Source organism: Rutidosis leptorrhynchoides, chromosome 4, assembly GCF_046630445.1.
Source record: "Rutidosis leptorrhynchoides isolate AG116_Rl617_1_P2 chromosome 4, CSIRO_AGI_Rlap_v1, whole genome shotgun sequence".
Taxonomy (NCBI): domain Eukaryota; kingdom Viridiplantae; phylum Streptophyta; class Magnoliopsida; order Asterales; family Asteraceae; genus Rutidosis; species Rutidosis leptorrhynchoides.
The window spans coordinates 393,497,151-393,508,877 of NC_092336.1; positions in this window are offsets into that span (position 1 = coordinate 393,497,151).

Genomic DNA, 11,727 nt, shown 5'->3' on the forward strand with positions numbered 1-11,727 from the left:
CTCAGGTACGAATTAAGTCTTCCGCTGTGCATTTGCTCAATATAAAGAAATTACTTGGAGCTGATCATCGCAATGGGACCAAATGTTGATGACTTCGTCCAGGTGGATTAGGACGGGTCCTTTCACTCGGTGTATGGGTTGTCAAGCCGGGAACTTACCTATCCTTTATCTTGGCCTCCCGATCGGTGCGAAAATGAAGAAACTAAGTGATTGGGATCCAGTTATTAAAAAGATTAAAAGTAGGCTCTCAGATTGGAAGATGAAAAAGATGTCCTATGGTGGAAGATTGGTTCTCATTAAGTCGGTTCTTAATAGTCTCAATTTGTATTATTTTTCGCTCTTTCGTGCCCCGCCTTGTGTGCTCAAATTACTAGAGAGTGTGAAAAGAAATTTCTTTTGGGGTAGGGATTTATCGGGTAATAAAATCTCTTGGGTTAAATGGGACTCCGCTATAATACCTTATCCGGGAGGGGGGGGGTTTAAACTTTGGTTCCTTAAAGTGTAAAAACCTTGCTCTTTTAGGTAAATGATGGTGGAGGTTTAAAACCGAAACCAATTGCTTGTGGACCAATATTATTCGTAGTATTTATGGAATTGACTGTGGCCTTCGGGCGGATAGTGGGCTTACTCACCTTTCGTTCGCGGGAATTTGGAGTAACATTATTTTTGCAAGCAGTCAAATCGAAGACCTGGGTATTCCTTTTAAAAACTCTTTTCAGAAATCTCTTGGTAATGGTGCTTCAACATCCTTTTGGAATGAGGTCTGGCTCAGTTCAGTTTGTTTCAAGGATATGTTTTAAAGGCTCTATCGGTTGGAGGCGAACAGTGGTGCTTTATTCAAGGATCGGATCAAGAGTTCAGAAGAGAATCTGGTTCTTTTCAAGTGGTGCTGGACGCGTGAGCCAACAGGAAGAACGTACAGGGAGCTGATCGAACTCACCAATCTTCTAGCTTCTGTTTCTTTTGATTTTTTGCAGCCTTCTACATGGACTTAGGGTCTGGCTAACAATGGTATTTTTTCGGTCAAGAATTTGTCGGGTATTATCACAGCAGCCATGTTCCCATCTCAATCGGGTACAATTCTCAAAACCATGAAAAATAATCTTGTGCCGAAAAATTGAAGTTTTTGTTTGGTGAGCTCTAAAAAAAGGATCCCGCTTCGTTTTGAGCTTGACAAACGAGGCATAGATTTGCATAGCGTTCTCTGCCCCATTTGCGATGACAATGTTGAATCATTGGACCATGCGTTATTCAAGTGCAAGTTTTCAGTGGAAGTGTGGTCTCGGGTTTTCAACTGGTGGGGTGTTGGAAATTTTCAATTCATAGTCTCAATGATATTCTCCATGGTTCCTCACCTCATCCTTCATCTTCTCTCAGCTCTCTAGTTTGGCAAGCCGTGGAGTGGGTGTGTGCTTATTCACTTTGGAAGAATTGCAACATAAAAGTCTTCAAGAACAAAAGCTCGTGCTCCTCGGTTCTTTTCATCGATATCCAAGTTAAGTCTTTCGATTGGATTTCGAGGAAGCTCAAAAAGAAGAGTTTAGATTGGCATTCATGGTTGTCAAACCCTTCTATTTATTGTAAGTTGTAAATTTTGATTTCTTTTCGTGTTGGGTGGCCCTCTCGGCGCCTCTTTGTTTCTTTTGTTTTGGTTCGGGTTGGTCCATGGGGTAGTTTTTTGTTCCCTGTGACTTCTTGTTTATTCGGGTTCTTGTTTGTATTGCATTGCTTTTAAAAAAAAATTAAGTATACGAAATCAATATTGACTAAACTAACATCATCTTTCTTTTTACGCACAAGAAAGAAAAGAAATATATATATATATATATATATATATATATATATATATATATATTCCTTTATAATGTAATGTCCATGTAACCCATAGTTGAGTACTCAATTGTTTTTTTTTACTTTTTCATTTTTTAATTTTTAATATAAGCCAATCGCATATTTACATCTATGACAATAAAAAAATTCATTGACAAAAATACCCTTATATACTAATACACAATGTTAAATTTACAGCAAATTAATCTTTTTACATCATTGCATCATATGAGTATACAACTAACCTCCTACAACCACCACTATCAAACAACTATTATAAAGACAATGATCCACCGATAACCTCTCAGATCACCACCACCGTACTTCGGCACCACCATCCATTACCGCAAACCTCCACCATCTGTCCTCCAACAACCCCATTTTCAAATAACTAATAATAAACGTCAAAGATTTTCAAAGTTATTTTCAAAAAAGAAACTTATATAACATGGGAACAGAAGCCACCACTACCGTTAGAAACAACCGACAGCCACCACCACCGTAAGAAAATTGTCAATCGCCAACCAAGTACCATGGTCAGTCTCCACCCACGGATACTTCTGACAATAATTACTTCCTGCAACGACTGACCGCCACCAACTATCACCGTCATCCAAATCTAAGTAAACCAAAAAAAAACAAATTACCAGCCAAGAATGCTTCAACTTAGGCCAGAACTTGCTCATTAACACACTTAGTTGTGTATTGAGCAGAGGTGCACCAAGAAATGACAACCTTTTTTAGGTTTGTGACCAGGTTCTTAACATCTGCTGCTTCTACATGTAAGGCATGGAAAGGAAAATTTTGATTTTTAAGACTTAAAGTTTCTTTAGTTAAGATTTTGATTTCCAATAATTTAACCTTCAGCTATTCATTCAAAGTCTCAATTTTAGTTTTGAGTGTTTCTTCCTTTTTGCTGCCTTTGTAGAGATCAATTCTTAAATACTCAATCATTTTAGTTTTCTCATCATCAGTATAGAATTCAGAAATTCTCAACCTTATACAAAATTTCAGATTTCCACTAAGGTGAGTCCATGTTATAGTTGGCTTCCATTATATCAACTAGAAATGGGCTACCACCTTCATTTTCAACTTCCTTTGCCATCAAACACAACATTCAACTGGATGAACTGCTAGTGTAATTATCATCAATTTCACTATCTGAATGAAGATGATGATCTGGTAACATCCCAATCATGATGTTATGCCACAAGAACATTCTTTAATTTCTTTTCTGTCAACTAATATGATCAATCCTAAATTAGATGCTAAGATCTAATTTAGGAGTTAAGTGCAATGAGGAGTGGATGGTGTAGTGACCCGAACTTTTTCATGTTTATATATTAAATGAAAACTATATTTACATGATTAAATGTTTCCAACATGTTAAGCAATCAAACTTGTTAAGACTTGATTAATTGAAATGAGTTTATGTAGACAATTGACCACCCTGTTTGCCTGATGATTCACGAACGTCATAACTTGTGATGATTATATAATCATTTTATTTTTTTTATGATGTAAATTTTTATTTTATATATATATATATATATATATATATATATATAAGAAGAAATACAATTAAATCAAAGATGTACAAGTAAAACACTTTTTGCTACAGTAAAACACTATTTGCTACAGTAAAATACTATTTGCTACAGTAAATTTTCGCTTGCTACAGTAAAATACTATTTGTTACAGTACCTATTTGCTACAGTCCATACTATTTGCTACCGTAAATACTATTTACTACAGTAAACACTATTTACTCTTATTCAATCCGTATTCGTACTCGTACAATACCCAGCCTCTAGACGTATATACTATTAGTATATACACTCAATGATCAGCTCCTTAGCAGCCTTAATGAGTCATCAAACATGTGGAAACCATCATTTGGCAACTAGTATGAATGATTACACTAAAAATCAAACTAATGGAGCCTATATATTGACTCCATATTCACGTTTTCTTTCACCCACCACAAACACATTTTCATTCCAACTTTTCTGCATCAAACACATCTCTCTCAAATTCTATCTTGATGTTCTAAGTGTTCTTTATCATCTTCATCAGAATCTACATCAATCTAGCTCATAAATCCATACATAAATCAACTTACAAAACAACAACTCAAGAACACATCAAGAACACTTTTAAGTTTACTAGCTTACTTCCAATCTTGCAAATCCATTTCGAGTGATTATCCAAACTCAAGATATCTTTGTTATTTACAGTAGGTTATCATTCTAATTCAAGGTAATACTCATATTCAAACTTTGATTCAATTTCTATAACTATAACAATCTTAATTCGAGTAGTAAACTCACTTGAATTTGTTTTCGTGTCATGATTCTACTTCAAGAACTTTCATCCAAGATCCTTTGAAGCTCTAGATCATTTCTTGTCATTTCCAGTAGGTTTACCTACTATACTTGAGGTAGTAATGATGTTCATAACATCATTCGATTCATATATATATTCGAAGATTTAAACTTGTAATCACTAGAACATAGTTTAGTTAATTCTAAACTTGTTTGCAAACAAAGTTAATCCTTCTAACTTGACTTTTAAAATCAATTAAACACATGTTCTATATCTATATGATATGCTAACTTAATGATTTAAAACCTTAAAACACGAAGAACACCGTAAAACTGGACATACGCCGTCATAGTAAAACCGGGGGCTGTTTTGGGTTAGATAATTAAAAACTATGATAAACTTTGATTTAAAAGTTTTTCTTCTGGGAAAATGATTTTTCTTATGAACATGAAACTATATCCAAAAATCATGGTTAAACTCAAAGTGAAAATATGTTTTTCAAAATGGTCATCAAGAAGTCGTTTTTCGACTGAAATGACTACCTCTACAAAAATGAATTGTAAACTGTATTTCCGACTATAAACCTATACTTTTTATGTTTAGCTTCATAAAATACAGTTCAATATGAAACCATAGCAGGTTGATTCACTCAAAACGGATTTAAAACGAATAAGTTATGGGTAAAACAAAATTGGTTAAAAATGGTTAATATGACTACGGGATGAATTGACAAAAATCTATACTAACCATATCCTAACTAACTTATATTTTATTATACATATATTCTAACATATATTATATAATCTTGATAGACCATAGACACGTATACTATGTTTTGACATATCATATCGACGTCATCTATATATATTATTTGGAACAACCATAGACACTCTATATGCGGTAATGTTCGAGTTAGCTATACAGGGTTGAGGTTGATTCCAAAATAATATATATACTTTGAGTTGTGATCGAGTCTGAGACTTGTATACACTGGGTCATGGATTGATTCGAGATAATAGATATTGATTTACTTCTGTACTACTAACTGTGGACTACGAACGTTGGACTGTTAACTTAACAAACTTAAATCGTTAAAACATAATAAAACATATTGTGAATATATTTTGATCATACTTTGATATATATGTATATATTTGTTATAGGTTCGTGAATCGACCCATGGACATGTCTTATTTCCGACGAAGTAAAAATCTGTGAAAGTGATTATAGTCCCACTTTTAAAATCTAATATTTTTGGGATGAGAATACATGCAGTTTTATAAATGTTTTACAAAATAGACACAAGTACTTGAAACTATATCCTATGATTGAATCATTATACTGGATATCACTCTTTCAGCTTGGTAGCCTAAGAATTTGGGAACAGACCCCCAAATTGACGCGAATCCTGAAGATAGATCTATGGGCCTAACGAACCCCATCCATGTTATGGATGCTTTAGTACTTCGATTTTATATACAGATGAGTGTACTTGTATATTAGGGATATTCTAGATGCATTTGTTAATGTCGGCTACCAGGTGTTCATCATATGAATAATTTTTATGCAGATTGCATGTTGTTTATGAGAAATGGAAATATGAAATCTTGTGGTCTATTATTACGATATGATAAATATATAGGTTAAACCTATAACTCACCAACATTTTTGTTGACGTTTTAAGCATGTTTATTCTTAGGTGATTATTAAGAGCTTCCGCTGTTGCATGCTAAATAAAGACAAGATTGGAGTCTGCATGCTTGTATAATATTGTTTAAAAACTGCATTCGAAGACTTAAGTTGATGTGTAATATTATTGTAAACCATTATGTAATGGTCGTGTGATAATGCTATATTTCAGATTATCATTATTTGATAATTGTCGTAATATTTTTAAAACCTTTAACGATAAAATAAAGGTTATGGTTGTTTTAAAAATCGAATGCAGTCTTTGAAAAACGTCTCATATATAGGTCAAAACCTCACAACGAAATCAATTAATATGAAACGTTTATAATCATTATGAACGGGACATTTCAGTTGGTATCCCAGCGTTTGTCTTAGAAAACCAGAAATTTGCATTAGTGTGTCTAACCGAGTTTGTTAGGATGCATTAGTGAGTCTGGACTTCGACCGTGTTTACTTGACAAACGATTGCTTAATACTTTTTGTTGGAAACTATATATTGTAAACATGTAAATATTATGTGATATATTAATATCTTAACATGTTTGATATTGTGTGATAGATGTCTACCCATAGTACAAATCCCATCGACTCACCTAATAATAATGAAGAGTCGAATATATTTTGGGAAGATTCACAAATTCCCGAAAAGGAACCGGAAGAAGAAGAACCGGAAGAAGAGGAACCGGAAGAAGAGGTTCCAGAGGAGGAAATATTAGAAACCACAGAAAAACCGATAAATAAAAGAAAATCCTCAACCAATGGATCAAACTTAAAAATGGTCAATGGTGTTTTCGCCGAGGAAGCAAAACATTGGGAAAATTACCAATTTTCTGATGAATAGGATTTCGATGAGGATTCCGATGATGTTATAGAAATTACCCCGACCCAATTTGAAAAAGCAAAAGAAAATAATAAGGTAAAAGGTATTGATAATGCTAAAAACGAATATATATTTCATAGCATTATTCCTCAAGAAAGACAAGCTTTTAGTTGCAATTGTTCTATTTACAAGTGATATTCGTTTAAATAATAAAAGGTGAAGACAAAAGACAGATTCGACGAATTGAAGACGCAAACGACCAAAAAGCTCAAAAGTACAAAATACAATCAAAGAGGTTCCAATTATTGATAAGAAACGTCTCTAAATTACAAGAGTACAAGATTCAAAACGCAAAGTACAAGATATTAAATTGTACGCAAGGACGTTCGAAAATTCGGAACCGGGACCAGAGTCAACTCTCAACGCTCGACGCAATGGACTAAAAATTACAAGTCAACTATGCACATAAATATAATATAATATTTAAATAATTCTTATAATTATTTATATATTATATAATATAAAAATCCGTCGGTAAACAAAGAGCCAAAGCTGGGTGAGCTGTAAATACAAACTCCGCGACTCGCGAAGTTTGAAGAGCAAAAAGGGCGCGAGTCGCGGAGTCCCCTGGACGAAAATTCCTATAAAAGCCAGCGAATTCTGATCGTAAAAATATCCATAAAATCTCTCTTTCTCTATATGTAAACGTAATATATATATATATATATATATATATATATATATATATATATATTTATATTTTAATTTTAATTTTAATTTTAATTCTAATAATAAGGGTATGTTAGCGAATGTTGTAAGGGTGTAAGTCAAAATTCTGTCCGTGTAACGCTACGCTATTTTTAATCATTGTAAGTTATGTTCAACCTTTTTAATTTAATGTCTCGTAGCTAAGTTATTATTATGCTTATTTAAAATGAAGTAATCATGATGTTGGGCTAATTACTAAAATTGGGTAATTGAGCTTTGTACCATAATTGGGGTTTGGACAAAAGAACGACACTTGTGGAAATTAGACTATGGGCTATTAATGGGCTTTATATTTGTTTAACTAAATGATAATTTGTTAATGTTAATATAAAGATTTACAATTGGACGTCCCTATAAATAACCATATACACTCGATCGGATACGATGGGTAGGGTATTTATATGTACGAATAATCGTTCATTTAACCGGACACGGGAATGGATTAATAACCACTAGAATTATTAAAACAGGGGTGAAATTATGTACAAGGACACTTGGCATAATTGATAACAAAGTATTAAAACCTTGGGTTACACGCAGTCGACATCCTAGTGTAATTATTAAACAAAGTATTAAAACCTTGTTACAGTTTAAGTCCCCAATTAGTTGGAATATTTAACTTCGGGTATAAGGATAATTTGACGAGGACACTCGCACTTTATATTTATGACTGATGGACTGTTATGGACAAAAATCAGACGGACATATTAAATAATCCAGGACAAAGGATAATTAACCCATGGGCATAAAACTAAAATCAACACGTCAAACATCATGATTACGAAAGTTTAAATAAGCATAATTTTTTTATTTTATATTTAATTTCCTTTATTTTATATTTAATTGCACTTCTAATTATCGCACTTTTATTTATTATTATTGTATTTAATTGCACTTTTAATTATCGTACTTTTTAATTATCGCAAGTTTATTTTATCGCACTTTTATTTATCACAATCTCATTATCGTTATTTACTTTACATTAAGTCTTGTATTTATTTTTAATTTTGGTTTTAACTGCGACTAAAGTTTTAAAATCGACAAACCGGTCATTAAACGGTAAAAACCCCCCTTTATAATAATAATATTACTTATATATATATATATATATTTGTATTTTTATAAATTTAAACTAATATAGCGTTAAGCTTTGTTTAAAGATTTTACCCGTGGAACGAACCGGACTTACTAAAAACTACACTACTGTACGATTAGGTACACTGCCTATAAGTGTTGTAGCAAGGTTTAAGTATATCCATTCTATAAATAAATAAATATCTTGTGTAAAATTGTATCGTATTTAATAGTATTTCCTTGTAAAATTTAATAGTATTTTATGCCCCTTAGCTTTGACATCAAGTATTTTTGGCGCCGCTGCCGGGGACAATCTAGCTTAAAAGCCGGAAGTGCAACGCTAATAAATATATATAAAAAAAAGATTTTTTTTAGTTTACTTTTATAAAAATACGCTTTTGTAAAAATACGTTTTAAATATTCGAAAACATAAAAAGAAAACAAAAATATAAATATTTTTAAGAGTTTGTTAAATATTTAAGTTTTATAAAGTTTCTTTATTTTTATTTTATAAAAATATAAGTTTTATTTAAATATTTTGTTTTTATTTAAAACATAAAAATCAAAGAAAATATATATATATATATATATATATATATATATATATATATATATATATATATATATATATATATATATATATATATATATATATATAAATCTATTTTTAAGATTTTTATAAAATTATAGAGTATTTCTATTTTTTTAGTTTTTAAAACATAAGTTTGTATTTAGTTTTTATAAATATTTTATTTAATTATTAAAACAGAAAATATAATTTAAAAAAATATATATAATTACATAAAAACGCGTCGAATTTGAAACAGCCTGTCATCTGGAATCTCGAACCCCGCGACTCGCGGAGATTTTTGCCAGGTGGAACCGCGACTCGCGGAGGAACCCTAACACGGGTACACAGAACCCTAATCAGGCATTAATTACGGGTTTTTATTTTTATTATTTAAATTTAACCCTAATTAGGTTTAATTATTTTAATTAATTTTGTTTAGTTTATTTATTATTTTGTATTTTTAGTTAAATTAGTTTAATTAAAATTTAAAATTAATAGTTTTATAAAATAAATAATATAAAAATAATATTTTTATAAAAATTGTAATTTTTACAACTTTTAGTATATTTTTATATTTTGTCCCTTTTTAATTGTTTTAGCGTAATATTTGTGTTTTTCGCTCATATTTAGTTTTAAACATAGTTTTTGCCATAGTTATTTTTACTTCTAGATTTTTAGGCTTTGCCGTAAAATCCCTTAAGTGCCTTTTCTTTAGACTAAGATTTAAGTGCTTTAGAATTTTGTGACACCTTTTTAAGTTTTAGTACCTTTTTAAGATATTGCCATTTGGGATATAGTTTTTCCTATAAGCTTTAATATTTTTAGACGCCTTTTACTATGTATCAATTATCATTCCAATTAGTAATCTCAATTTGCGATTATAATTTTAAGTTAGTAATAGTAATAAGGTTGGGTTAGTCAAGTGTTTTTAAGTTTTATAGTCACTCTTTTTCAATCTTTTTCTTTTTCGACCTTTTTCGACGCGCTCTTTTTCTTTCTTATTTCTCGCTATTCTAGTTTTAGGACATAGATTTTTATTCTACTTCTTATCTAAATTTCTTAAAATTACGAAAATTTATTTTAAGTGGTTAAATTGATAGACATCAAAATTTTCTGGTTCGTAGTAATAGTTGGATTTGTACGTGGACCGGGTTATTGGAGCCAAACAGTCCTCAATTATATTGAGACCAAACGAATCCTGCCCCTCTGCTGCATCTTTTGGCTATTCGAAACGTGGGCAAAATCAGAAAAGTCTATTGATTGGATAACTTATATAATTTTCTTTCCTTTTAAAAACTAATAGGATATTCAGTGAATGCACCGAGCAAGACGTTCACCACCTTTTGTACGTTCACCACCTGTAACTAGATCAAGACATCTAGCTAATATTACCGCCGTTGATTTTTCTTTAGAATCGTCATCCAGTCAACCAAGTACTCCAAGTCAAATTTCCGATAATCCATTTTTTGAATCCGACCTCACAATTGAGAATCCGGAGAATATTCAGGGATGATTCATAGATCCTGAACCATTAATTTTTCCTCCGGAACCACCAATCATTCAAACAGAGATTGTTGAGGAACGAACCATTAAATCAGAATCCTCTAGTGATTTCGATTCAACAAATTCAATTATGGAGAATCTGGAACCTTTAAGTATGGAAGACCGAATGAGAGCTAAACACACTGGCCAAGGTCACGCAATTACTCATCCTGATATTAATGCGCCAGATTATGAAATTAAAGGACAAATTCTACATAAGGTGACTAATCAATGCCAATTTAGTGGTGCGCCGAAGGAAGATCCAAATGAACATCTTCGTACCTTTAATAGGATCTGCACACTATTTAAAATCCGAGAAGTGGAAGATGAACAGATATATCTCATGTTATTTCCCTGGACTTTAAAGGGAGAGGCCAAAGATTGGTTGGAATCGTTACCTGAAGGGGCGATTGATACATGGGACGTTTTAGTTGAAAAATTTCTTAAACAATTCTTTCCGGCATCTAAAGCCGTAAGACTTCAAGGAGAAATTTTTACGTTCACACAGAAGCCAAATGAAACTCTATATGAGGTGGACAAGATTTGGAAAATTATTAAGAGGATGTCCGCAACATGGTTTAGACACCTGTCAAATAGTACAAATATTCTACCAAGGATGTGACATCACTATAAGGAAAGACATCGATATAGCAGCTGGTGGTTCTATTATGAAGAAAACCGAAACTGATGCTTACAAAATTATTGATAACACTGCTTCCCACTCACATGAGTGGCACCAAGAAAAAGATATCGTTAGATCATCTAAAGCAGCTAGAGCCGATTCTAGCCATGACTTAGATTCCATTTCTGCAAAGATAGATGCTGTCGAGAGACGAATGGAAAAGATGGCTAAAGATATCCACTCAATACGAATTAGTTGTGAGCAGTGTGGAGGACCACATTTGACAAAAGATTGTCTCAGTATTGAACTAACAATGGAACAAAGACAGAATGTTTCATATCTAAACCAAAGGCCTGGAAATAATTATCAGAATAATTATCAACCGCCAAGACCTATTTACAATCAAAATCAGAACTATAACCGAAATATTCCATACAACAACCAACAAGGTCCCAGCAATCAACAAGTATCCAACAATACTTACAA